The following is a 24,727-nucleotide window of genomic DNA, read 5'->3' as shown; positions in this document are numbered from 1 at the left end:
TGTCTTCCTGAGCATCCTTCCAGGTTGTGCTTCCAGGAGAATTGCAGGGCACTGTGGTCTGTGTATGCTGTGAATTCTGTACCTAGTAAATATGGACAAAGGCCCTTAGAGCCTCCACAGTATCCAGATGCTCCAGTTTTGCAGCTGAATACTTGGTTTCCTTTTCATTCAATTTGTGACTTCCAGAAGCTGGTCTGTGCCTGCTGAGCTCATCAGTTTGTTCAAGTGCAAATCCAGGTTTTGCATCTTTTGAGACATAACAGGTTACTGTGAATAGATAGGGTGGATCTGAGAATTTAAGCACGGTATGGTTTAGAAGTCCTTCCTTCAGTGACTCAAAAGATTTTGGGGTTTCTCTGTCAGGACAAAGTCACTCTTAGCTGGCGTAATGATGCTACCTGCTCTGTGAAATTTGGGACAAATTTCCTGTAGACTCCATAGAGGCTTACAAACTGCAGTACCTCCTCCAGGTTTGTAGGAGCTCTTCAGTCCTTTATAACATTCAGTTTCTGGAGCTGGGGTTCCACCTCATCATTACTGACTGTATGTCCAGTGAAGGTGATGTGAATCTTAAATTGACACATGCTTCCTGTAGGTTTAAACCCTGACTCCTTAAAAAGATTTAGAATCTTTTCCACTCCTACCAGATTTTTCTCCAATGTTTTTTGGAAACAAATGAAGTAATCTAAGTAAAGTAAATCATCCACAGAGTGTCACCAAGACAGTTTTTTCCATTGCTCTTCAGGAGTCTCTTTAAGATGGTATCCAGATACCAAATGGAAACCATAAAATATTTTGCACCTGACATTTTATCCGGGGTATGAGTTCAAGTTAGCTACCATCTGTGAATTAAATATCCTGTAGTCAGATGGTGTCGGCGAGAGGGTTTTGGCTTCTTCGACAATAAGCTGATGTTCCAGGAAGGAGCATTACTGTGCTGGTTTGGGTTCTCTCCATCAAATACTGGGAAGACCATCTTTGGCCATTTTCTGGCTAACCTGATAAGGAAAGCTTTAAACTAGGTCTTATGGGGGATGGTGACAAAAATCCGGCCAATGCGCATCCAGGCTAAGTAATGAAGACAAGGGGAAGGGGCTAAATTCTGGAGAAGGGACTGGAAACCACAATTGCATTAAAGAGGCAAGAAGAAAAACAGGGCAGTCTGTAAAGTGTCTTTGATGCCTGTATGCCAATGCAAGGAGTATGGGGAACAAGCAGGATGAACTGGATCTCATGGTATATGAAGAAAATTATGACTTAATTGGCAATACAGAGACTATGTGGGACGACTCCCATGATTGGAGTACCAGCATTGAGGGATATCACTTGTTCTGGAAGGACAGGTATGGGGAAAAAGGAGGTGGTGTTGCGTTGTATGTCAATAATGTATATGCTTGCTCTGAGGTCCAAGAGGAAGTGAGTGGCAAACCTACTGAGAGTCTCTGGGTGAGGACAAAAAAGGAAAAGAATGGTAACAATGTTATGGTGGGGGTCTATTATAGATCGCCAAATCAAGAAAAGGCAGTGGAAGATAGCTAATTTTGTTAACACACATGAGCTAGTATTATTGGGGATTTTAACTTCCCTGATATCTGTTGGAAGAGTATTACAGTAAAACATAGTATGTCCTGCAAGTTCTTAGTTCCAATGCAGAGGAAAGATAAGAAGAACCACAAGTGGCCAATGTGGCTGCACGAGATGCATTTTAGCTATCTAAAAACCAAAAGGGATACATACAGGAAATGGAAGGAGGAGCATGTCACCAAGGAAGTATACATGAGAATAGAGCGAGCATGTAGGAACAAAATCAGGAAAGCCAAGGTAAAGAATGAGTTACTGCTTAAATGTTGGCAACAACAAGAAAATGGTTCTATAAATATGTCAGACAAAAAAAAAAAAAAAAGAAAGATCAGGGATGGTGTGGGTCCACTGCTCAATGGAGAAGGTGAGCTGGTAACAGAAGATGATAAGAAGGCAGAGCTGCTCAATGCCTTCTTTGCGTTAGTCTATTCACAAAAAATAATGTGACCAGACAACTAGTGAAGTTACCAAAGACAATAAAGGGAAAGGGATTCAGATCAGGATAAGTAAAGAACATGTCAGAGGACTAACTTGATTGAATTCAAGTCAGCAGGGCCTGATGTTATTCACCGGAGGGTACTGAAGGAATTAGCTGAAGAAATCTCGGCGCCACTGGCAATAATATTTACAAACTTGTGGATGACAGGAGAGGTTCTGGAAGACTGGAAAAGGGCTAACATAGCACCCATCTTTAAAAATGGGGAAAAGGAGAAGCTGGGAACTATAGACGAGTCAGCCTGACCTCGATACCTGGGAAGTTACTAGAGTAATGTATAAAACATTCAATTTGCAAATACCTGGAGGATGAAGGGGTAATCACTAGCAGCCAGCATGGATTTACTAAGAACAAATCATGCCAAACCTGCTTGATTTCCTTCTTTGGCAGGGTAACTGGTTTGGTGGATAGGAGGCAGGTGATGGACATAATATACCTGGACTTTTAGCAAGGCTTTTGACACAGTCCCACCTGACATTTTGATAAGTAGACTGGAGAAATGCAGGGTCAGTTACATAATTGGTTAAACAACCACAAGCAACGAGTAACTATTAATGGAATGATGTCAGATTGGAAGGCGGTCTCAAGTGGGGTTCCACAGGGATCTATTCTGGACCCAGTGTTGTTTAACATCTTTATGAATGACCTCTATGTAAGAATAGAGAGCATATTGATCAAATTTGCAGATGACACAAAGCTGGTGGGGGTTGCAAACACTTTGGAGGATAGAGCTAAAATTCAAACGGATCTTGATAAATTGGAGAACTGCGCTATAGATGACAAAGAGAAATGTAAAGACAAGTGTAAGGTGCTAGGGAAGAAAAAACCAAATGCATAAATACAGAGTGGGGGATAATTGGCTTGGAAGCAGCACCATTGAGAAGGATCTGGGAGTTGTGGTGGATCACAACCTCAACATGAGTCAACAGTGTGATGCTGTTGCAAAAAACCAAAGCAGTTTTGGGCTTCATTAACAGAGGCACAGCATGCAAGTCCTGGGAGGTGAGAGTACTGCTGTGCTCGGTGCTGGTTAGGCCTCAGCTGGCATGCTGTATCCAATTTTGGTCACCAATGTATAGAAAGGATGTAGAGAAACTGAAAGGATCCAGAAGTGAGTGACAAAGATGATCAAAGGGATGGAATGCAGGCCATATGAGCAAAGGCTGAAGGAACTGGGTATGTTTCATTTGGAAAAGAAGAGATTAAGGGGAGGACATGAAAGCAGTCTTCAAATACTTGAAAGGCTGCATTGGCCTGCTAAACCCAGGGTTGTGAGTTCAATCCTTGAGGGGGCCATTTAGGGATCTGGGGCAAAAAAATTGGTCCTGCTAGTGAAGGCAGGGGACTGGACTTGATGACATTTCAAGGTCCCTTCCAATTCTATGAGATAAGTTGTTCTCTCTTGGGAGAGAGGGCTGGACAAGAGGCAATGGGTTCAAACTATAGCATAGCAGACATAGATTACATCTCAGGAAAAACTTCCTAATTTTAAGAACAGTAGAACAATGGTACAGACTGCCTTCAGAAGTCCTGGAAGCTCCTTCCCTGGAGGTTTTCAAAAAGAGTCTGGATAACCATCTGTCTTGGATGGTTTAGACCAGGGGTGGGCAAACTTTTTGTCCCCGAGGGCCACATCAGGGTGCGAAACTGTATGGTGGGTCAGGTAGGAAAGGCTGTGCCTCCCCAAACAGCCTGGCCCCCGCCCCCTGACTGCCTCACTCAGAGCCCCCGACCTATCCAACCCCCGCGCTCCCTGTCCCCTGACTGTCCCCCCCACCCACCGACCCCTATCCACACCCTGCCCCCGACAGGCCCCCCCAGGATTCCCACGCCTGTCAAACCACTCCCTGCTCCTAGTCCCCTGACTGCTGCCCCCCGGGACCCTCTGCCCCTTATCCAACCCTCCCCTGTCCCCTGATCATGCTGCTCAGATCAGCAGAAGCTCACAGCCCCACCGTCCGGCTGGAGCCAGCCGCGCTGCCCGTGTGGTGGCGTGGCTGCGGGTGAGTGGGACAGCAGGGGAGGGGCCAGGGGCTAGTCTCCCCGGCCAGGAGCTCCAGGGCCAGGCAGGATGGTCCCTTGGGCCGGATGTGGCCCGTGGGCCGTAGTTTCCCCACCTCTGGTTTAGACACAACAAATTCTGTATCGTGGCAGGGGTTTAGATTAGATAAATCTTGCAGTCCTTTCTAACCCTATGGTCCTATGATTCTAATGTCTCCTCAAGTCTCCATTGAGCTTTTTCACAATAACAATTGGGGATGTCCAAAGTGATGTTGATTGTTCTATCAGGCCATGCTCCAGCAAGTGATTTAGCTTCTCTTTCACTGCTGCCTGGTTTAAACTCAATCTGACGTTTCACCTGTTCATATCTCCCAAGCTCTTCATTGTTTCTGAAAAACACATTAGCATACTATAAGAGCAGCTGTTTTAATATAGCTGCTCCTATCAAGTCAACCCCAAGTTCTTTCACTGACTGGGATGCTTCACAGCTCTTGGTCTCTGACTCTGTGAGAGGTGTTGAGACATCAGCTACATTGAACACTGTTCCTGTGATCTGCTTTTTCACTAGATGCTTTCCCTGGTCAGTCACATTAATTGTTTGTATGCAGAACTCCCCCTTTAGTCCAGTCCAGCTTGAAATAGAGTTCTGTTAAACAGCAATCCTGAGTGGATATTTGTTATTTTCAAACACTCTTACAAGGGATACCAGCAAGACTAGAAGTCATGGAAGTCCACTCCTTATGATTCTTAGCTGATTCTTAGTATGATTCTTAACTTGTGATAATGTAATGTTTCCAGGGCTTTGGGTTCAGATAATGTTCTTCTGGGTTGGATTTGCACAGGAATGTATTTTTGATGGGAGAAATAAACTTCTAGAGAGCATACAATGTAATGTAGCATGTACTGTTATTCTAAAACTGTTCCTATTAAAATACAAGCCCTTGTTTTTGGTGAGTTACTTTTACAAAATGAAGAAGAAATGCCAATATTTTGTAATGGATCATTTGAAAAGAAGAATATTGTAAAACAGGAAGAGCTGACTCTGTTATCTAGCATATTTCTAATAAGCTAAATCAGGAAAGGAACTCCAAAACTGAGTTTGCATTTCCATTTCATTTGAGGTTCTACTTTCATTAGAGTTAAGTTACTTACATAGGATTTATTAAAATTGGGATTTTGACCTTTTTAGCTACTTTCTTAACCAAAAAGGAGGTCTGAAAACATTGGGTTTCTTTTTGTTTTTATATTGTCCTTGTTTTTTGTCTTAAAAGCATCATGACAAGTCTGATTTTCCCTAGTTTTTCTGGAGGACTCTGGCATGTCATGAGATATGCATTGTGAGTTCTCAAACCTTCAGTGAAGCTGTGGGAGTCTTGAATCTTTGAGAAAGAAATGTTTTCTTCTAAATGCCCATTAGGCATTGGTGTTTACAAAAATAAAGAGAGCTTTAAACAATCTGCCTAAAAATTGCTTCTCCTTTCAGTTGCTCAGTTTTGAGTCTCTGATGATGTAATAATTTCACTAGTTGTCTAGTCACCATAGTCTTCCAAGCATACAAAATTTGAATTTCTAATTTGAAAATGTCTTTTTGTCAAAATCCTTTTGTGTCTTCTTTATATAAGATGAAATGGAGGCCACAAGCCAATATGCCTCCCCCCCCCTTTGCAAGTCAGCTTTAACACTCTAAACAGGGTCAGCCCTTGTTAGTATTTGAAGGACAAGACTTGTAATGGAAACCTCGGAGGGGTTCAGGAAGTGCTGCTGGTTATTTTGGTAAAGTTAGCACTAAATCAGTGCCCCAGTATGAGTGGGGATGAGTCATTGTGACGCTGGAGATGCTGATCAGTTTCAAATGGACATAGTATTCTTCACTTCAGTTTAAAGTCAGATCTGATAAAAGCAGTTTCAGCTCCAGTGACTTCAACAGGTCTAAATTAGAACTCTTGTCCTTAACTGTTGTGCCGTGTACTTAGTGGTTGAATACTGCCCCAGAGTTGCATTTCAATTATGGGTAAAATGCATTTTGTACATATAAAGTTTGGTAAAGCACTTTGGGATGAAAGTTGTTATAGCCATGTAAGATTGTTATTAATATAAGGTCTTAACAATATCTGTCATGTTATCCATCTTGTCCTTTTAATAGAAAGAAAGGCTAAAGTTCTGCAGATGGAGAAAACAAACAAAAAATCCAGAATCATCTTTCACCGGGAGCAATCTTAAAACACTAAGCTGGGATTTTCAAATGAGTTTAAGGGAGTTAGGTGTCCAAATCCAATTGAAATTCAGTACAAAATGGCCACATACTCCTTTGAGCACCTTTAAACATACCAGGCTAAATATTATCAAAATAATTATTTGGCAGAAATAAAATTACTATGCAGAACAGAATATTAAAAATGTTTAAATGTTTTAAAAAAATGTGCAAAAGTGTTTTACTGAATAGGGATGGACTTAATCATGTACTCAGGTGCTTTCCTGAATTGGGGCCACACTGCATAACCCGTTTAATGACCAATAATGTAAAAAATGGTGTTCTTAGTAGCTCTGCAATAACAAATGCAAAATAAAATTAAGACATTATGAAGAGGTTATAAATATTGAAAATAAACCTGCCCCAGAGAAGAAAATTAAAATGTTCATTATAGAATAATTCTCAAATGAAATATTAAAAAAGAAAAACTCCAGTTGTGAAAGACTTCTGAAATATTTTAGATATTAAATATTTTAAAAAAATCTGTTAGACATACAGCAATCTTTAATATTAAAAATAACTGAAAAAGTATTTCATAGTTATTCCTCAAAAGTAAATGCAGATTTTTAATAGGGTGTTAGGGTTTCCACCTCTGAGGTGTTGAAAGCCTGGCCACCGACACCACCCCACCAGCAGAAACAGGCCATTTTCCTAGCAACAAAGTGTCCCCGTGTCAACTATAGCTAACTATTACTAAAATGTTTGAAATCCATTTTACACACACATGTGGCATATGTGTATTTTTATGTTGTTTTCTCATTTTCCTATCTTATCCTAACATGGTGCCACAGTCCCAGACTACCAGGGTGTGAATTGTAGAGCACTCTTAACATGTCCCAGGTGGGAACTGCCCTACCCCTGTCCGCAGCATATTAAATGTTTTAATCAGCAAAGGAGTAAAAACACTGGTCAGGCCAGCTGAAAACCGGATCGTTGGCAACCCTATGATCTGTAACATCTTTAGCACTTGCATACTTTCTTGTATGCATCTTTCAAGCCAGTAGGGGGCACAGTTAGATTAAATATGGGCATTATAGGGATCTGAGACTAATTGTATTAAGGCTTCATTGTCACAGGCCCATGAATCTCCAATCATTGTGGAAAGAGTACTTTGTAGTTTAGGAAATAAGGTAATGGTGAACAGCTTAAGTTTTAAGGAATTTCTTTTTTTCCAGATACAAGTTTTTTGGAAAAGTATGCGATTGAAAATAGTGATTTATGTTATAAAATGTGGATTTTTCTCACAGTGCCACTTTTCTTTGAAACTATGAAGTATCAAGAAGTATGTAAAGTGCTTATGAAAAGGTTGCATGTGAATATGAACAGGCATTTGAGATCTGTTAGAGGAGATACAGTGAGTATGTAACATGAAGAATAGACAACCAGAATGGATGATTTATTAATCTGAGCTTCAGGTTTGAAACATTTAGCCTTCTTAGAACCACAGATTTGAATCCTAGCAATGCGGACTCAGTCCTTTCAATGGGAGTATTCATGGTACTAAGTAGACAATTTGTCTAATAGTAAATATTTGTAGGATTAAACCCATAGGCTTCAGTCATGCAATCTGATCAACGCAGCCAGATCCTGATGTTTGCATTTTCCCATTGAAGTCAGTAAGGCTTCATGTTAGCATGGGGTCCTGCCTGTGCAGATCAGATTGACCATGGCTGATACCGCATAGTTTAGAAGGTTTTTTAAAAAGAATAAATGAAAATAGGGATACAATCATAAAATACTACTACTATTTCAACTTCGTATCTTGTGAGAATCTGCAGCCACATAACTTTGCTGCATTATTTCCTAAATTAAACAATTTTACATCTTTGATTTTTTTGTTTTGTTTTTTTGTTTCATGTACGCTTGAAGACTCTGACTTTCTTAAATTGTTTTTCATCACAAACTAAGAACGTTCTACTTGGCTGCTTTGGGAAATGATCTATTTTATTAGGAAAAAAAGACATGTATAGTACTTCCAAATTTTAGATCAGGCTTTATATGGGAAGAAAGAAAAATTGAATAAAGTGTCCTGTGTATTATATTCCACATAGGAATATATTCCTATAATATGCACATGGAACTTACTACTTTTGAAGTAATATGTGGAATGTGATATGCATTCTGTCTTTAATCAGGAACAAAGCACAGCCCACATGTCATGCTGTTCCAATTTAAGTGCCATGCATGGTGCCCTTATCCAGGTCACCCTTACAAATCAATGTTAGAACCTACTACAAAATTTGTAAAGTTCAGGAGGGCAGTTTTCAATTGGCATCTCACAACAAAATAACAAAGCATCAGAGAGAGGAACTGTTTTGGGTAATGTATAAACATTTTGAATATTTAACAAGGGATGTTTTTCATTAAAAGTAGTTGGTGTGGGTAAACATGTGTTTGCTTTCTTTTATTCAGTAGTAAGCCGTCATTGATAATTACAGTACAACTTCATGGTTATACAGTAGTTCCCTTTTTGTAATCATTTCTACCAATAGGTGGGGCTAGTCAGCACCTTAGAGAGTGAAACATGAATTAATATTCTGTGAAAGAAGAGAAAATTTGAATGTTGCCTCCAATTTATATGTGAAAAGGCAAAATCAAAAATCTTTTGTTCATTTTTCTAGATCAAGCATGAAACACTTTGGCAGGAGAAAGAGCTCCAGGAAAAATAAAATGTCTAAGGTTACCTCTATATTTATGGTGTCATGTAAAGTACAGATACTGCACGCCCAGCTAGCACTGATATAAATAACAGCATAGATGGTGAGACCCGGCCTACATGCCTGAACCCCCAGGGTATATACTTTACAAAGCTCTTCATGTGCCCAAGTCTATCCTGCTGCTTTTAGCTGTGTGGTGTTCTGCTGCCGCCACACTGCTGGAGCCTTTCCCCACCACAGTGGAAAGCCTCTGCCATTGGGGGAGGAGTCCAGAAAGTCTCAGGCAGTGGGGAGCTGCTGGCAGGGCCAGCTCCAGGGTTTTGGCCGCCCCAAGCAGACACACACACACACACACACACACACACACACACACACACACACACAAAAGGCAGCGATCGCGATCTGCAGCGGCAATTTGGCAGAAGGTCCTTCGCTCCTAGCGGGAGTGAGGGAACGTCCACCGAATTGCCGCCGAATAGCTGGACCTGCCGCCCCTGTCCGGAGTGGCCGCCCCAAGCACCAGCTTGCCAAGCTGGTGCCTGGAGCCGGCCCTGGCTGCTGGAATCTTTTCCTGCTGCCTCCTGGTTGCCCAAACCTTTCACTGCAGCATGTAGCTACACACTGTAGTGCAAGAGTGGATGCAGCCTGACTTTCGCTGCAGTGTGTAGCTATATGTGTAGTGCCTGTACTCTACACGCTACCATAAGTTTAGACATAGTCTAATAAACCTTCATAGAGAACTGGAAGCAGGTTAGAACTTCACAAAGGAAAGTGATTTTAATGTGTATATTACAAATAACTTAATCAGTATACTCATTTCCCCACTCTGGAGCATTTCAATTAAGAATGGCTATTGCATGCTGCTTTTATAATGGCAGGGAATGCTGATAAATGTCTTAAAAGGACTTACGGCCCATACTTTAGTAACACTAAAGTGATGAGGGAAAGAGAAATAGATTGAAATGAATCAGGAAGACCATTTAATCAGCATAGATGCATTGCATAACTACCAGATTATTGGGATGTGTATCACTTGTATTTTAGGACACCATTCTCAATGTGACCATGGTATTTGTGATATTGATACACTAACTTCATATGGCAGCTAACAATGCTTTTGATTAATGATATTGTGTAAATACTTATGCCAGCCCCTGTAACTTACTGTTTTGGTTTTATGCTGTATAAAGTTGGGTGGAAAAAATTTGCTCTTAGTATGAGTCCAAATATTCCAAATTTTAGAACAGAAGGGTAATATTCCAAAATTTAATGTCTAAGTTCTGTCTGACTAAAAAATGAGATTGTATTGAAGTCCCATCTCAACCTTAGGTGGAGTTACTGCACTGCTATGATAAGTATACGATTCCTTTAGAGTCCACAACTGTTTTCTCTTAATTGGCCAGAGGAGCCAGTCCTGATTGTTAGAGTCACATTCTTCCTGCAGGCTCATGTGCTGTTCTTATAATTCTGTATTTCTAATTCATGGGGGTAGAGATGGGGCAGGAGGTTTATCTCAGGGTGGGGGAAGGAGTGTTGGGAGTTTTTCCCATAGTAGTACAGAACACTTTCACCTCCAGTAAACCAGCTAAGTTTGTAAAGCAATTCATTCAGTCCAATTTGGGGAGTATGTGTATGGGATCAGGGATGTGGGGATATGGACACACGATTGTCTGCCTGAACTGCTATAGTATGAAATCTCCCTTTCTTTTCCTCTTTAGATAATGTTAACATTCTGATACATCCCTCATGTTGAATTGCTGCTTTATGTAAATTCTAGGAATGTGTGATATATTTAATATTAATGCCATGTATTTTTGCTAGTTAAAGTGGCTGAGATTTTCAAAACCGAGTAGTAATTTTTGATGCCTCCATTTTTGAGGTCCAACTTGAGAGCTTTTAAGAGGCCTGATTTTCAAAGGGCAGACGCTCAGCATATTCTGAAAATTAGGCCCCATTAAGGTGATTCAAGTTGAACAGCCAATAATCATGGAATGCGAAATCACTAGTCACTTTTGAAAATCTTGGCCATTGTCTCTATTTTAGGTGCCAGGGTAGATGGAAATTGTTCCTTGAAAGATAGCCATTTTAACAGGTGTACTGAAAATGCTTCTAATTCCAAAACTTCAGTGTCTGTTAGTAGGAAAATGTTGTAACCATGGAGCACCATTGAAGAGTAGGTACATTTTTGGTAGTTTCTGATGCTGTACTGACGTTTTTTCTGGAACAAGTGTTGAACAAACAGACACACACACACACAAACCCAACATTCCCACATTCTGTATTTCCTTAAAAATAGTTCAATCAACAAAATTAAATTGTTAAAAGTTAATGTCTTTGCTATCCTTGATTGTAAGTCTTTGGCCTTTGTTTCTCATTTCCATCAATTTAGCCTGTTCCACTTCATAGTGTTGGCAGTGACAGCAGCCGTGTTCCAGTTGTTGCAAAACACAACTATTCCCTTTCGGTTTCTCCCATTTCTCTGCATATGGCACTGAGCCTAAGGAGTACAAGAACTGTACGCTCCAATACATAAGCCATTCAAAATATACACTAAATAAACTGGTGAAACAATAACAGAATATATGATAAACTGACTTTATTTCTGTTAATTTCTGATGACTTTCCATAACTCTCAGAAATCAATCACATTTTATATGTGTATAATCTTGTTAGAACTGGTGACTTGGAGTTGGGTCTTTTCTTTTCTTTTCAGATGCTGTGTGACTCTGGACAAGTAACTTAAACTCTTCATATCTATGTTTACCTATTTGTAGAACTGGTGTAATAATGCTAACCTTCTAAAGTACTGTGAGGTTTCATATTTGCAAAGCACTTGGAAATCACTGGATCAGAGGTTCTATATTAAAAACATCGTATTATTTGTACTATCCAGATTTAATGTACAGGTTTCACAGCCTGCAGTACATCAAGTACTATATAAAGCCATATTTGTGTTCCGATTTTCAAAACTTTGTTTTTCCTTATCTGTCAACACTGGAGAGCAAAAATAGCAGACTAGGGCATATATCTCTAGAAGTTTCTTCCTGTAGGACAGTGTTTCCCAAACTTGGGACACTGCTTGTGTAGGGAAAGCCCCTGGCGGGCCGGGCTGGTTTGTTTACCTGCCCCGTCCGCAGGTAACTGAAGTCTTCTCTTCATCTATATAATGAGTGTAGCATGGACAGTAGCAATGTGAATTTCCTCAATGCTATGATTTCACCCTGTCCTAGGGATCACTTCTAAAGTTATTTCAGTCTTGAAGCCAATTCGGTGCTTGGTGTCTCTGATGAAATAGCCAATATAGGTGATAAATCTGAGTATATGTTTGTGACATGGATGTATGTTTACTAGGTAATGAACTGAGACTGCCAACTCATTTCACATAAGTCCATGGACAGCTGTTAATTGGTATGACCTTGTCACTAGTGATCTGGGCTAGATTCAAACTGGTGATATAGTGGTGAGAGCCTCTGTATCACATTGCCAATCCTCTGAGCTGTCTATTTCCAGTCTCCTGGGGCAGATTCATTTTAAAATCCAACAGTCTTGTCAGTATTCCTTTAAATGCTGCCAGAATATTTCTAAGATGGATGCTTGATGTGCCTTTTCTCAGAAAATTTCTATTACGTTAAATGTGAAAACTCTAAAAAAACAACAACCTTGTGCTCTGTGAAGGTAAATTTTTAATACCACATTTCTAAAATAACAAGAAGTTGCATCCATCATGTCTTGCTTACAACACTCCTGGGATGTATTAGAAGGAGTGTTGTAAGCAAGATGAGAAGTAATTCTCCCACTTTACTCAGCACTGATAAGGCCTCAGCTGGGGTAATGTGTGCAGTTCTGAAGACCACACTTTGGGAGAGCAACAAAAATGATTCAAGATCTAGAAAACATGATCTATGAAGAAAGATTGAAAAAATTGGGATTGTTTAGTCTGGAGAAGAGAAGACTGTGTAAAAGGTTGTTATAAAGAAGAGGGTGATAAATTGTTCTCCTTAATCACTGAGGATAGGACAAGAAGCAATGGGCTTAAATTGCAGCAAGGGAGATTTAGGTTAGACATTAAGAAAAACTAACTGTCAGGGTAGTTAAGCACTGGAACAAATTACCTAGAGAGTTTTTGAATCTCCATCACTGGAGGTTTTTAAGAAGAGATTAGACAAAAACCTGTCAGAGATGGTCGAGATAATACCTCGGCCTGCCTCACTGCAGGGGGCTGACCTAGATGACATACTGAGGTCCTCTTTGAGTGCTACTTTTCTGTGATCATCAGGGGGCCAGTAGAAAACCAGTCCTGATGCTGTTATTAGATGTGTGTCTGATGGAGTGCTGTTTTACTGGTCTTGTGAAAATAGCACCATCTCCTTACCATCATAACAGAGTAGCATGGGAGGCTAGTGGGGAAAAGGGAGGCTAGTAGCGGGCAAGCAGACTTTCAGAATAATTTTACAAGTGATAGAGAGGCAGGCTTCATCTCTTCCTAATGCTGAGTAGCACTTCAATAAGTAATCCTATTTAAATATCAATGAGCCTGCTACTTGCCTGAGTAGAAGCTCAACATATGTAAGGGTAGCAGAATTAAACACACATGAGGGTGGGGATTTAAATCTCTTCTTTGGAAAACTGCCCTTATGGGGAAGCCGTAATCAATGTAAAAAAGATTGATAGCTGTGCTGTAGAATTCTGATGGATGATTAAAGAAACCTAAAGAATAGACATAATTCTGTACTGAATTCTGTAGGTTTTTAGTGTGTTTTTTGTAGAACCCTAGTGGTTTCATCTCCATAAATTCTATAATATTTTCCCACAAGTGTCAAGCTCTTTAAAAAAAAAAAAAATCCCTAAAAGTAAAAACAAACAAACAATGGTCTTCTGTATCCCTACATCTTTTTTTTTTTTTTTTTTTTTTTTAAGAAGGGGAACAAATTTCTTCCCCTTTCTAAATCAAGTTCTACCACACTCGTCTCAGCACCCATTAAAGTGCATCTCAGTACTGTCCTTATTTCTTTCCCTCCTGTAGTGCATTGTTAACAGAAGGGTAGGAACAACTCTGTGATATCAGTGCTCTACATTCCTATTGTTAGGAGAGGGGAATGCTGCCTATGCTGAGAGATGGCATTACAAGGGTCTTGTGAATGTAATTACTTGGGTAATAAAAATATTTTGCTGCATGGCACTCAGAGTTGACACACAGGCTGTCAAAATTTAGTGATTAGTACATTACACTTTGTTAAATAAAGCAGCATGTCAGAGGCTGAAAGAGACCTCATGAGGTCTTTTTGTTTATCTTCCCATGCTGAAGCAGGACTAAGTATACCTAGACATTCATGGAATGACCATGCATGTAAGGATGCAAGAAAGGCCAAGGACAGGGCACTTTAAAGAGAAGTCAACTTTACTAGTTCAGAGTAGTCAGTCTTGAATCCTATAGATCAATTTTTTTATTTAGTTTTTTTTAACTTGCTAATTACTAATATACAAGCACAGTAATATTCAGGTTTATTTGTAGAAATGTGTATTAATACATATTTGCCAACCACTGAAAATGCTGATATTGTCCATATATTTGAAATTTTGCCATTTTAAAATCTGTTAAATGGGAAATAGTCTTTTGAATACTCATTATACTATATATAAAATGAGCATTGCGTAGGAAGGAATTTATTTGACAACCAAAACTTCTGACTTTACTGGTATCCAGATAATAATATAGGTCCGTTCTTATAAAAGTAATTTTATAAAAGCCAATACATACGTCCGCAAAGTGTAGTTCTTGGGTGGTGAAGGTGCTTGGCTTTGGCCCACTTGTCACAGAAGTACTTGGAATGTACAGGTGTCTGCAGCGTACTGCTATCGTATGTTATTGCTTAAATATATTTGAGATTTTTCTTACAAAGATTTATTTTTTAATTATTTTCTCAGTTGTTTCTGGCAATGCTGTTGTCAAGGAAACAGAAATCCTTGTAATGCCTTGCTCCACTTTCTATGATTCCTTGACTGGAGATGACTTGCATAGTATTTATCCTGATATAAGTAATAGGCTAGTTCTTCTTCCTCTAAATGGTCCTTTTTGAAATGAGTTTGTTTCCTTGATTATGAATAGCATCAGCCTGACCTTTCCGTTATAGGTCATTATTCCTTTTTTTAAAGGCTCAAATATTACACACATGCTGTTTTAGACTCTAGGGGCCAAATTCATCTATGTTCCAGTACGCAGCCCAGCACAAAAGACCAAGGGGGGAAACAGTGCACCTTCTCTGGCCTAGGAATATGCTAACATCTTACAACCCTGTTGCGATGAAGACCTCATCTGTCTTGATACATCTCTGTAATGCCTCCAGGATGGGGCACCTGGGGGTTTGTAGAGCAACATCCCTATACATGGGATATTCCTTGGGAAGCTGTATGGCTGCTTCATGGCCCATTTTTGATGGCATAGCTGTCACAAAAGGATCATAGGTTTCAGAATAGCAGCCGTGTTAGTCGTATCCGCAAAAAGAACAGGAGTACTTGTGGCACCTTAGAGACTAACAAATGTATTTGAGCATAAGCTTTCGTGGGCTACAGCCCACTTCATCGGATGCATAGAATGGAACACACAGAAGATATTTATACATGCAGAGAACATGAAAAGGTGTGAGTAGACTACATCCATAGTGGCCAGGATGGTGTTTTCTGGAAGATCACTGATGGATTGTAGTTTCCTCAGGAAGTCAGTGGTGTCTCGAAGATAGCTAGGAGTGCTGGTAGCGTAGGGCCTGAGGAGAGAGTCCACATAGCCAGACAATCCTGCTGTTAGGGTGCCAATGCTTGAGATGATGGACAGTCTCTACGCAAAAGAATAAATGACATCAGGAATCATAACGTTCAAAAACCAGTGGGAGAACGCTTCTACCTCTCTAACCACTCAGTGACAGACTTGAAGGTGGCAATTTTGCAACAAAAAAACTTCAAAAACAGACTCCAAAGAGAGACTGCTGAACTTGAATTAATATACAAATTAGATACAATTAACTTAGGTTTGAACAGAGACTGGGAATGGTTGGGTCATTACACGAATTGAATCTATTTCCCCAGGTTAAAATATCCTCATACTTTCTATGGGTCATCTCGATTATCACTTCAAAGGTTTTTTTCTCTCTCCTGCTGATGATAGCTCATCTCAATTGATTGACCTCTTACAGTTGATATGGCTATTCCCACCTTTTCATGTTCTCTGTACGTATAAATATCTTCTTTCTGTATGTTCCATTCTGTGCATCCGATGAAGTGGGCTGTTGCCCACGAAAGCTTATGCTCAAATAAATTTGTTAGTCTGTAAGGTGCCACAAGTACTCCTGTTTTTTTAAAAGGATCATAGGGCACTGATGAAGTGCTTCCTCTTTCTCCCCATAAAAGAGCTAGGAAGTGAAGAATTGCAAGAAAATAATGTGACAGAGTAAAAATATATTCTTCACTTCATGTACCAAAGAACATCCACTATATCATCCATGCAAAGGAATACCTGTGAGATACTCCTAAAGGAGGCCTGAAATGAGTGGTATGGCCAAAAACCTGGATTATGCTTTTTTTTCTTTATGATATTCAGAATAAAGGAATGAAAATAAGAGTGTATGTGGTTTAAAGATTTTTTTTCTTGCTTGTTTTTCTTACTTTGGAAATATTAAAAATATCAAGTTTGATCTTCCTTGTTTCATTGGAGGTCTCCCTGGGAGCCCTCTCATCCTTTGCATCTCAGACTTGCTTGAGGGGATGATGGTATTAAGTTTTTCCTAGAAGAAAGAGCTTTTCCTCCAGCTGTGTGCAAGATGTCTCAGTTAAATGAGTGTTAACAGAAACAAAAAAAATCTTATTGAACAGTCTGTATAAAAATAATTCCCCCTCTTAATTTATCAGATGTCACATCCTTGGTATCTGTGATGTCATAAACCCACTAGTTCTTCAGTCATTTATAGACTCTTTCAGGAAAATCAAAATTGACAAGATCTGAAAAGAAAGGAGAGGAAAATTTTATTTTTTGCAAAAACCTTTCAGGCTTTCATGGAGGAGAAGGTGGTGATCAGGAACAGTCAACATGGATTCACCAAGGGCAAGTCATGCCTGACCAACCTGATTGCCTTCTATGATGAGATAACTGGCTCTGTGGATATGGGGATAGTGGTGGATGTGATGTATCTTGACTTTAGCAAAGCTTTTGATACAGTCTCCCACAGTATTCTTGCCAGCAAGTTAAAGTATAGATTGGATGAATGGACTATAAGGTGGATAGAAAGCTGGCTAGATTGTCGGGCTGAACGGGTAGTGATCAACGGCTCGATGTCTAGTTGGCAGCCGGTATCAAGCGGAGTGCCCCAGGCGTCGGTCCTGGGGCCGTTTTTGTTCAACATCTTTATTAATGATCTGGATGATGGGATTAATTACACCCTTAGCAAGTTCACAGATGACACTAAGCTGGGGGAAGATGTAGATACTCTGGAGAGTAGGGATACAGTCCAGAGTGACCTAGACAAATTGGAGAATTGGGCCAAAAGAAATCTGATGAGGTTCAACAAGGACAAGTGCAGAGTTCTGCACTTAGGAAGGAAGAATCCCATGCACCGCTACGGGCTGGGGACTGACAGGCTAAACATCAGTTCTGTAGAAAAGGGTCTGGGGATTACAGTGGATGAGAAGCTGGATATGAGTACCCCTACATGATTGGGGAATCCTTACTGAGAAGAATAGATAGGCCTGTAACCAGAGCTGATGTAGAGAACAGAAGGGTGTGCTGTCTGCCAGGTGCTAAGATAGGGGATGTGGACCTGAGGCTGAAGAGGATCCTAACGGGAGTGGGAAAGAATCCACTGATTGTCCTTGATGTGGGAACAAATGATACAGCTAGATTCTCGCTGGAACGTATCAAGGGAGACTATGCCAGGCTGGGGAAGACGCTTAAGGAAATAGAGGCTCAGGTGATCGTCAATGGGATTCTGCCTGTTCCTAGAGAAGGGCAACAAAAGTGTGACAAGATTATGATGATCAACAGATGGCTCAGGCAGTGCTATAATAAGGAGGGCTTTGGGATGTATGGCCACTGGGAGGCATTCATGGACAGAGCACTGTTCTCTTGGGATGGACTTCACCTGAGTAGGGAGGGAAATAGACTTCTAGGATGGAGGCTGGCACAACTGATTAAGAGAGCTTTAAACTAGGAATTTGGGGGAGATGGTTGGGAGAGGTCCAGGTAATCTACATGGCAGATTTTAACATTGAGAGGGATGGAAATGAAGTAAGACAGGATACAGCCGTGGGTAGGAGAATGGACATAGTCTAATAGGTGATACTGGCGGTAGAATGTCTGTGCCTAATCGGGTAAAGAATGTGAGCGAAGCCAAACAGCAAAAATTAAGATGTTTGTACACCAATGCGAGGAGCCTAGGTAACAAAATGGAGGAACTAGAGTTACTGGTGCAGGAAGTGAAACCAGATATTATAGGGATAACAGAAACATGGTGGAATAGTAGTCATGACTGGAGTACAGGTATTGAAGGGTATGTGCTGTTTCGGAAAGACAGAAATAAAGGCGCAGTTTGTGGAGTAACATTGTGTATCAATGATGAGGTAGACTGTAAAGAAATAAGAAGCGATGGAATGGATAAGACAGAGTCTGTTTGGGCAAAAATCACATTGGTGAAGAAAGCTACTAGAGCCTCCCCTGGGATAGTGCTTGGGGTGTGCTATAGACCACCGGGATCTGATTTTGATATGGATAGAGACCTCTTTTTAATGTTTTTAATGAAGTAAATACTAATGGGAATTGTGTGATCATGGGAGACTTTAACTTCCCAGATATAGACTGGAGGACAAGTGCTAGTAATAATAATAGGGCTCAGATTTTCCTGGATGTGATAGCTGATGGATTCCTTCACCAAAGTAGTTGCTTAACCAACAAGAGGGGATGCCATTTTAGATTTTGTTTTGGTAAGTAGTGAAGACCTCATAGAAAAAATGGTTATAGGGGACAACCTTGGTTCGAGCGATCATGAGCTAATTCAGTTCAAACTAAATGGAAGGATAAACAAAAATAGATCTGTGACTAGGGTTTTTGATTTCAAAAGGGTTAACTTAAAAAAATTAAGGAAATTAGTTAGGGAACTGGATTGGACTGAAGAACTTGTGGATATAAAGGCAGAGGAGGCCTGGAATTAGTTTCTGCAACTTTGACTTGAACTATCAGAAGCCTGCATCCCAAGAAAGGGGGAAAAATTCATAGGCAGGAGTTGTAGACCAAGCTGCATGAACAAGCATCTCAGAGAGGTGATTAAGAAAAAGCAGAAAGCCTACAAGGAGTGGAAGATGGGAGGGATCAGCAAGGAAAGCTACCTTATTGAGGTCAGAATATGTAGGGGTAAAGTGAGAAAGGCCAAAAGAGTTGGACCTTGCAAAGGAAATTAAAACCAATAGTAAAAGGTTTTATAGCCATATAAATAAGAAGAAAACAAAGAAAGAAGAAGTGGGACTGCTAAACACCGAGGGTGGAGTGGAGGTTAAGGATAATTTAGGCAAGGCCCAATATCTAAACAAATACTTTGCCTCAGTCTTTAATGAGGCTAAAGAGGAGCTTAGGGATAATGGCAGGATGACAAATGGGAATGAGAATATGGAGGTAGATATTACCACATCTGAGGTAGAAGCCAAACTCGAACAGCATAATGGGACTAAATCATGGGGCCCAGATAATCTTCATCCAAGAATATTAAAGTAACTGGCACATGAAATTGCAAGACCATTACCAAGAATTTTTAATGAATCTGTAAACTCAGGGGTTGTACCGTATGACTGGAGAATTGCTAACATAGTTCCTATTTTTAAGAAAAGGGAAAAAAAAGTGATCCGGGTAACAACAGGCCTGTTAGTTTGACATCTGTAGTATGCAAGATTTTTGAAAAATTTTTGAAGGAGAAAGTAGTTAAGGACATTGAGGTCAATGGTAATTGGAACAAAATACAACATGGTTTTACAAAAGGTAGATCATGCCAAACCAACCTGATCTCCTTCTTTGAGAAGGTAACAGATTTTTTAGACAAAGGAAACGCAGTGGATCTAATTTACCTCGATTTCAGTAAGGCATTTGATACGATTCCACATGGGGAATTATTAGTTAAATTGGAAAAGATGGGGATCAATATGAAAATTGAAAGGTGGATAAGGAACTGGTTAAAGGGGAGACTACATCAGGTCATATTGAAAGGTGAACTGTCAGGCTGGAGGGAGGTTACTAGTGGAGTTCCTTAGGGATCGGTTTTGGGACCAATCTTTAATCTTTTTATTACTGCCCTTGGCACAAAAAGTGGGAATGTGCTAATAAAGTTTGTGGATGACACAAAGCTGGGAGGTATTGGTAATACAGAGAAGGACTGGGATATCACACAGGAAGATCTGGATGACCTTGTAAACTGGAGTAATAGTAATAGGGTGAACTTTAATAGTGAAAATTGCAAAGTCATGCATTTAGAGATTAATAACAAGAATTTTTGTTATAAACTGGGGATGCATCAGTTGGAAGTAAAAGAGGAGGAGAAGGACCTCGGCGTATTGGTTGATCACAGGATGACTATGAGCCGCCAATGTGATATGGTCGTGAAAAAAGCTAATGCGTTCTTGGGATGCATCAGGCGAGGTATTTCCAGTAGAGATAAGGAGGTGTTAGTACCGTTATACAAGGCACTGTATATCTGGAATACTGTGTGCAGTTCTGGTCTTCCATGTTTAAGAAGGATGAATTCAAACTGGAACAGGTACAGAGAAGGGCTACTAGGATGATCCGAGGAATGGAAAACCTGTCTTATGAAAGACGACTCAAAGAACTTGGCTTGTGTAGCCTAATCATAAGAAGGCTTAGGGGAGATATGAGTGCTCTCTCTAAATATATCAGAGGGATAAATCAGAGAGGGAAAGGAATTATTTAAGCTCAATACCAATGTGGACACAAGAACAAATGGATATAAACTGGCCATCAGAAAGTTTAGACTTAAAATTAGACAAAGGTTTCTAACCATCAGAGGAATGAAGTTCTGGAACAGCCTTCCAAGGGGAGAAGTGTATACACACACACACGTATGTGTATGTGTGTATATATATGCACATTTATAAAATCTGCTAAGAAAGGTGCATTGTATTTTCCACTTGTTTCTTTACCTCTCTTTGTCAGTGATGTTGTCAAGGAAACCCAAATCTGTGAGAAGCTTTGCTCTACTTTTTTAGATTCCATAGAAAAAGAGAGATTATTTCTATCCCAGTGTTAGTAACAGAAACAAATTTGCATTACATTTCTATTCTTTCTAATGTGTTCATGTACTTACTTATTTTTTATTAGAAGCAGGTTTTGTTTCGAGCAGAGCATAAATAACTACATAGTGAAGATCAGAGTCTATGGGAATATACTGAAGATCTTTAGTTAACATTGGTTTCTTTGTATCAACTTTAGTGTAAGCAGCATTATCACACAAAAATATGTTTAAATGTCATTAAGGCAGAGCTAGCCTTTGAGGCTTTGGAGAGCTGTTGTCTGCGGGTCCCCCTAACTTAGGGGAACAAGAAATGCAATGAAAAATTTCCACATTCATTTAAAAAAATTCTAGCCCCTTGTGAAGTTAGCCTTCGGAATACAAACCAAGCATTAGAGTTGAAATCTTGTTCCTGATTTTTTCTAAAGATCATAGATTATTTAGTTTCCTTGCTACTACGATAGAGAAAATGCCTATTCATTCTGACTTTGAGTAGGAGTTGAAAAAGAAGCTACAGTACAAAGTCTTGCCACAGTAATACAGACTGTTGTCATTGGAAAAAACTTAAATTTGATCCTGTGCTTGCCTGTGGCACAAGGAAGGTTAGCAGAAGTATCCAGCATGGTTCATTTGCCACCAGCATATGGAATTGGTGCAGTTGAGCTGTTTCTAGGCTCATTGCTTACTGTACTGCCTAGGATCTATGACAAACCTGGAGATGGTCCCTGAAATCTAGCTGTGCTCAGTCAGTCTACAGTCAGATTCACCAGCTCAGCTGGCTGTGAGCTACGTGAGGAGTCCAGTCTGCCAAGATTTTCAGAAAAAAGGACAAAACAGTTTCCTTTAATAGGAACAAGGGACAGGCCTGAAAACAGGGACATAGAGTAATCCTATAGTTTGTAAAAATGAGATCTTGTTCATTCATCTTAATGGGCAGTCTGATTTTGATATGGGGTGAGGGAATAAGTAAAATATATATATTGAAGGGGAGGGGAAGGACATGTGTGTGGAGTTAGTAGCCAAGTATTTCAGAGTCCTGACCCTCTCCCCCCCCAAATGCTAAGGCTGGCCCTTCTTTAAGGCCTTGAAACAAACTGAGGGGAAAAACAAGAAAGAAAGAAAGAAAGAGAAAGAAAGAAAGAAAAAATTATCTTGTTTGATAGTTCTGAGATATTGCTGGGCATATGTGTTACCTTTGCACTGAAGTTATTCTGCTGCATAAGCTTCCAGTTACTATTGTTTGTTAGAGATCTGCTCCTGTTTGAAGTCCATGAAAGTTTCGTCATTGACTTCAATTGGATTGGGTCTATATACTGTATAGTTTATATAGTGCCTTTCACCTAAGGCCTTTACAAACAATTAAGCCTGTCAACACTCTTGTGAGACAAATAAGCAGTAGTATTCCCAGTTTAATGAAAGAGTGAATATTGATGCACAGGTCTGCTATTTGCTCAGGGTCACACAGTGAGTGAGTAGCAAAATTATATATAAAGCACAGGACTCCTGGCTCAAGACCATAGCTTTAATCACTAGACTACCCTGTCTCCCATGTTTAAGTGATATTTCAAATTAATTTGGACCATTAGGACACACTGGTTATGTTTTTTTAAAGAGTTAACCAGTGGCATTTCCAGGATCTAACATTGTGGGTGACAAGGAATCCCCAGATAGGGGGATTTAACCATAATCATTCTTTCACCACAGCAGGAAGTCTTAATTTAGAGCAATAAAGTTAATTGCCATTAGGTATATTTAGAACTGTATTGTACCAGTGTATTACTCCCTGAGTTACTGTATATATGCTGATAATAGCTAAACACATTGCAAGCAGGTGCAGCATATAATGCTTTGGTACAGCTGCCACTCGTGTGATAGCTGGATTGGCAGAGCTTTTCCATAGATTTCTTCAACCCTTTTGCAGACTCCCTCAATGGATAGTAAGATCCAGGAATAAGAGGTCTAAAATAATTCTTATCCGTTTTTGTTTTTTGTTTGTTCTTATTTCTTTATTAAGTTTAACAATAAAAACAGGTAATAACACACAATGAATAGAGAGAGTGCTGCAATACACCAACAGCAGTGCTATGTCAGCTGTGATCAGTGGAGGTATTTGAGGTAGAGCCCACTGGTGAGCTGGCAGAGTCACTAGCCATGGTGCTATTCTACAAGCACAATATACTGACCTGCAAAAGTACTATTCAAATAATATGACTTTTGAGTTTTGATATCCAGTGTGCCACCAAAGCTAAAAAGCTGCTATATATAGTACGCATAATTAGATAGCACCTTTTCCCCCATCCCATGAAAACAAAAGGAGAAAACTAAGGCAATATATATAGTTGTTCTTCCACTTGAAAATGGCTAAGACTACACCTCTACCCCGATATAACGCGACCCGATATATCACAAATTCGGATATAACGTGGTAAAGCAGTGCTCCAGGGGGGCGGGGCTGTGTGCTCCGGCGGATCAAAGCAAGTTTGATATAATGCGGTAAGATTTTTTGGCTCCCAAGGACAGCGTTATATTGGGGTAGAGGTGTATATTCTTTAGGAAGCAGAACATAGATGCTAAGATTGCAACTATGCTCTGCATAAAGTACTGAGTAGACTACTTTTGGTAGTAGTTAGTGGCTAGATTCTGCAAGGTGTGAATACCTCCTTCAAGGTGCATATCCAGTAATATTACCAACTACTCAATGAGGATTGAGGGTACTCTGGGACTGGCTTTGATGGGAACCAAGGTTCCCTCCCCAAATAGAAATAAACAAAAGGCTTCCCTTATAGAAAAAACAGTTCTTTACCGAGGAGAAGACTTTTCCCTTTGCTGTACACTGACCACCAGCAGCTTTCTTCCCATCCCTCCTCTGTCTCCTGGAAGAGATTTTTAAAGGTCACAGGCTGCCTTTAATTGTCCATAATTAACCTCAGGTAACCTCTTTCAGTTTATAGGAAAAAGGGCTTTAATTATTTTACAAAAGATATTCTATAACCTTTTCAGAACTGTCAAGTCTGACTTTGTCACAGGAACTAATTAAACTTCCGTCGAGGACTCTCTTTATTTCTTGTCCAAAAGTATTCTGGCCACTGTTAGAGAGAGGATACTGGACTCAGTGGCCCACTGGCTTGATACAATATTATATTTCCTATGCTGCTTTGTTCTTCAGGTTACAAACATCCTAAATGAATAACATGTGTACATTTATGAGGTACAACACTATGTCCATGATCTATGTAAACAGGACAGGAGGCATCACGTCATGCGTTCTCTTCAAAAAGCCAAATGCCTATTGTCTGGAGCAGTGGTTCTCAATCTTTTTACAATATGTTATATGGGCCGTGTCCAATACTACCTGTATGGCCATGAGGATGTCACAGGGGCTGCAGCTCTGTGCTGATTGGGCCGCAAGTGGCCCGCGGGCCACAGGTTGAGAACCACTGGTTTAGAACCACAAAAACCCTACGTGCCAAGG

The 24,727-nt window shown here is 40.0% G+C and overlaps 1 protein-coding gene across 1 annotated transcript in view; it reads left to right on the top strand.

Moving 5' to 3' along the window:
- The window catches only part of WDR25 (WD repeat domain 25), a 121,344-nt gene that overhangs the window by 23,634 nt on the left and 72,983 nt on the right, over nucleotides 1–24,727 (top strand). The gene's annotated exons all lie outside the window — the stretch shown is intronic.

This window comes from Trachemys scripta, chromosome 4, assembly GCF_013100865.1.
Source record: "Trachemys scripta elegans isolate TJP31775 chromosome 4, CAS_Tse_1.0, whole genome shotgun sequence".
Taxonomy (NCBI): domain Eukaryota; kingdom Metazoa; phylum Chordata; order Testudines; family Emydidae; genus Trachemys; species Trachemys scripta.
Note: the sequence above shows the minus strand (reverse complement) of the source record. Positions and strands in the feature narration are given on the sequence as shown.